Source organism: Lampetra planeri, chromosome 43, assembly GCF_965212315.1.
Source record: "Lampetra planeri chromosome 43, kcLamPlan1.2.h2, whole genome shotgun sequence".
NCBI lineage: Eukaryota > Metazoa > Chordata > Hyperoartia > Petromyzontiformes > Petromyzontidae > Lampetra > Lampetra planeri.
This window is the reverse complement of record NC_136149.1, coordinates 738,727-741,683: the sequence shown is the minus strand read 5'-3', so window position 1 is coordinate 741,683 and position 2,957 is coordinate 738,727. Positions and strand designations below refer to the sequence as shown.

Genomic DNA, 2,957 nt, shown 5'->3' with positions numbered 1-2,957 from the left:
GCAATGCCGACAACACTACATTGTCGTCAATAAGTCGATGAAAATCCCAAGCTGGGTAGCACGCCCCAGGGGGGGGGGGGGTGGATGGCGCACGGGCGGGGTGTGTCCAGGGATGGAAGCAGGAATGAGGAAGCAGCAGCGGCAGCAGCAAAGTGACTTCTTGTGAAAGAAGGAGCACATAGAGCAGTAGAATGCCAGCTATGCCACTATCTGCACTAAATGCACCTTTACACAAGCAAGCACAGCACATGCGCGCGCAGGAAGCTCAAATCTGGACAGGGGTGGCAACGCGAACACGCGCAGGCAAGAAAATCAGTTAATGTTAATTTATAATTAAAAAAAACGCGGTTAATTACCAACAGCAATTCCGAATACCCGACCTGGGGGGGAATTTTTTCCCCCAAAATTCTAAAGCGTCGTGACAACCACAACGTGCAACGTTCTTTTGTGCGGTGGATGACCCAGACGGCCCAGCTACAAGTGCTTGCACTGCAGTAGAAAGATAAGTCGTCACTACCTGCAATGTCAGCACTTTGGCAAGGCCAGGGCATTCTCACAAAAAAACACATTTAAGAGGATTGCACTGTTGCGCGTCTTCTCAATATTTTATTTTAAAACAATTTCCGTTACCCCCCCCCCCCTCCCACAACAAAATCGCCAACCCCACCAGACTAAAAAAACATTTCTAAACAGTACGCTTTCGCGACCAATAGCATCATCCATAGTTTGGGGTTGACCGCGTAAATTTGTGTCGTTAAACCCGCCGCCACCACCGTCTTTGCTGGGGGCCAATTTAAGGCCACGTGCCGCTCACCGCACGTGGCTTCCAATGACTTTCCCGCCACCCTGCAAACAACAAAAGACGTGTTCAGCCACACAACCAACGCCACACTTCGTTTTAAACAGCTGCGCAGCAGAGAGCACTTGACAACTTAAAAAGCAACTATTAAAATGTTTTGAGTCTCGTATCCAGCTGCCTATAGCGTATAATGTACACATCCGATGTACATATTTCATATAATGTACAAATCATATAATACCGCTGTGTACGAGGCTACAAATGTTTATTTAAGCAACACTGCTTGTATATTGTACAAAGCGGCGTTATTTCTCCAATTCTAATTGGAGGCGCCGATTGTAGGACGTGTACGCGATAAATATATTAAAACTGTAAATGTCTGTAAAGTTGTAATTGGTGAATTGTAATAAAGTTATTACAAACAAGCATTTAAATAATTGCTAAGCGTACAATCCCACAAGAGTATTCACTGCCAGCTTTGCCTGCGAGCACGTGTTTGTTAGGCGGCGTATTCGGCAGCAACCGAAACCAGCGCATTACACAATGAACAAAAGTAAAAAAATTAAAACAAAATTGCCGCGACGTAGGGAAAGCGGCGACGCACGAACACGACCAAAAACCGGGCAACAGAACAACAACTCGCTCGAGTGCGAGTTATCATTTGACCCCGCTCGCCATGTGCTCGTGCACATGTTGCTGGCGGCGGCCATTGTTCCAGGGCGGGGTGCGGGCCCCGCCGATGCCTCCACACACAAAAAAACTTTTCGCGCCGCTTTAGAGACGTTTAGCACCGCGCGCCACCACACAGGTGTGAAAATCTAAAACAATAGAGTTGCTCCGTGCGAGTTTGTCGCTGTTTGGGGCGAGCCGCTTTTGTTATGCGCGCACCCGCGGAGCCAAACCCCCCCCCCCCATGCCCCGCGCCAGGCGAACATGTGCTCGGCCCGCGGTCACCCACCGACACGGGCAGCAGCGGCAGTAGCGCTGCACGCGCCTCGCACAAACTTTACCTTAAAAAAAAGCTCAGATAAAAAAAAAGATCCCAGCAGTTGCTGTAAAAAGGGGCGAGGCGAAGTTGCAGCGTCTACTTTTGGTCGTGAAGATGAACGAAAAAGATAAATTATTGAACAAAAAGAACGGGGGGCGCCTCGCGCGCCGTTTTTTTGCGCGTCGCGCGATCGCGGCCTGGCGGGCTCGACTAGTCCGCACCCACCACCACCACGCTGCGGGCGGGCGGGCCAGATTTATACTTTAAAAAAAAAATTCTCCCCCCAAAAATTTTTACTTTAAAAAAATTTGCGACTTCACAATGACTACGCGCGCCTAGTGGCGGAACGGGCACGATTTTAAAACGAGGAGAGAGAATATTTTGGTTTGTAAAAGTTAACTTAAGTCAGCGGCGGCATTGTTCCGACAGCAGCGTCCACAACTTTAGACCCCCCCCCCTCACAAACTTAAATGTTTTTAAATAGTTCCGCGTAAATTTCGCCACCCGGTCGTGTTTAACAAAAACGAGCTTACCTGCGCTCAAACTGCAGACTTCTTTGCTGAACATTTCTGTATAATTTAAAGTTTACATCGAACATTAGAAAAAATCGTTGTTGACGCTGGACGGGGTCATCCGCCGCGCGCGCGCTCACGCCGCTGTTTGAGAAAAATGGCGCGAACTACGCACCACGTGACTTAGTACCCGCGAGCCCCGCCCCTCGTAACCCCCCCACCGCGCCCCTCCCCATTAACAACGGGGTACCCCCACCCCTCACTCCACCCCTCCCCCACTTACTCACCCACCCCCTCAACTCCACCCCCTCCCCCACTTACTCACCCACCCCCTCGTCTTACAGGCCCCGCCCACTGACTCGCGTCCCCTCCACTTCGTCTCGCGCTTAGAGCACGACCCAAGCCCCGCCCACTCCAAGCCCCGCCCACCTCAAGCCCCGCCCACCACATCGCCACCTGAGTCCCATTCATGAGGAGCACGAGGAGGGTGGAGATTGCGAATGAATCACGCGCGCCAATGAGTCAATTGGCCCGCGGATTGTGCGGCAGATGAAGGCGATGAGTTTCCAGCCCTTCCCGTCCCGCGCGGGGCGCGCTCATGCCATTGAATCATTGTTAATTATCGTGTCGGACAAGAAACGCACGGAGGAACGCGCTC

At 51.4% G+C, this 2,957-nt stretch overlaps 1 long non-coding RNA gene across 1 annotated transcript; it reads right to left on the bottom strand.

The window, feature by feature from the left end:
* Positions 1 to 778: 778 nt before the first annotated feature.
* Positions 779 to 2,457, bottom strand: LOC144732544 (uncharacterized). Its single transcript, XR_013588206.1, has 2 exons — positions 2,321 to 2,457; positions 779 to 846 (listed from the first exon to the last, which is right to left on the bottom strand). It is a non-coding gene; the product is annotated as an uncharacterized LOC144732544 (long non-coding RNA).
* Positions 2,458 to 2,957: the final 500 nt, after the last annotated feature.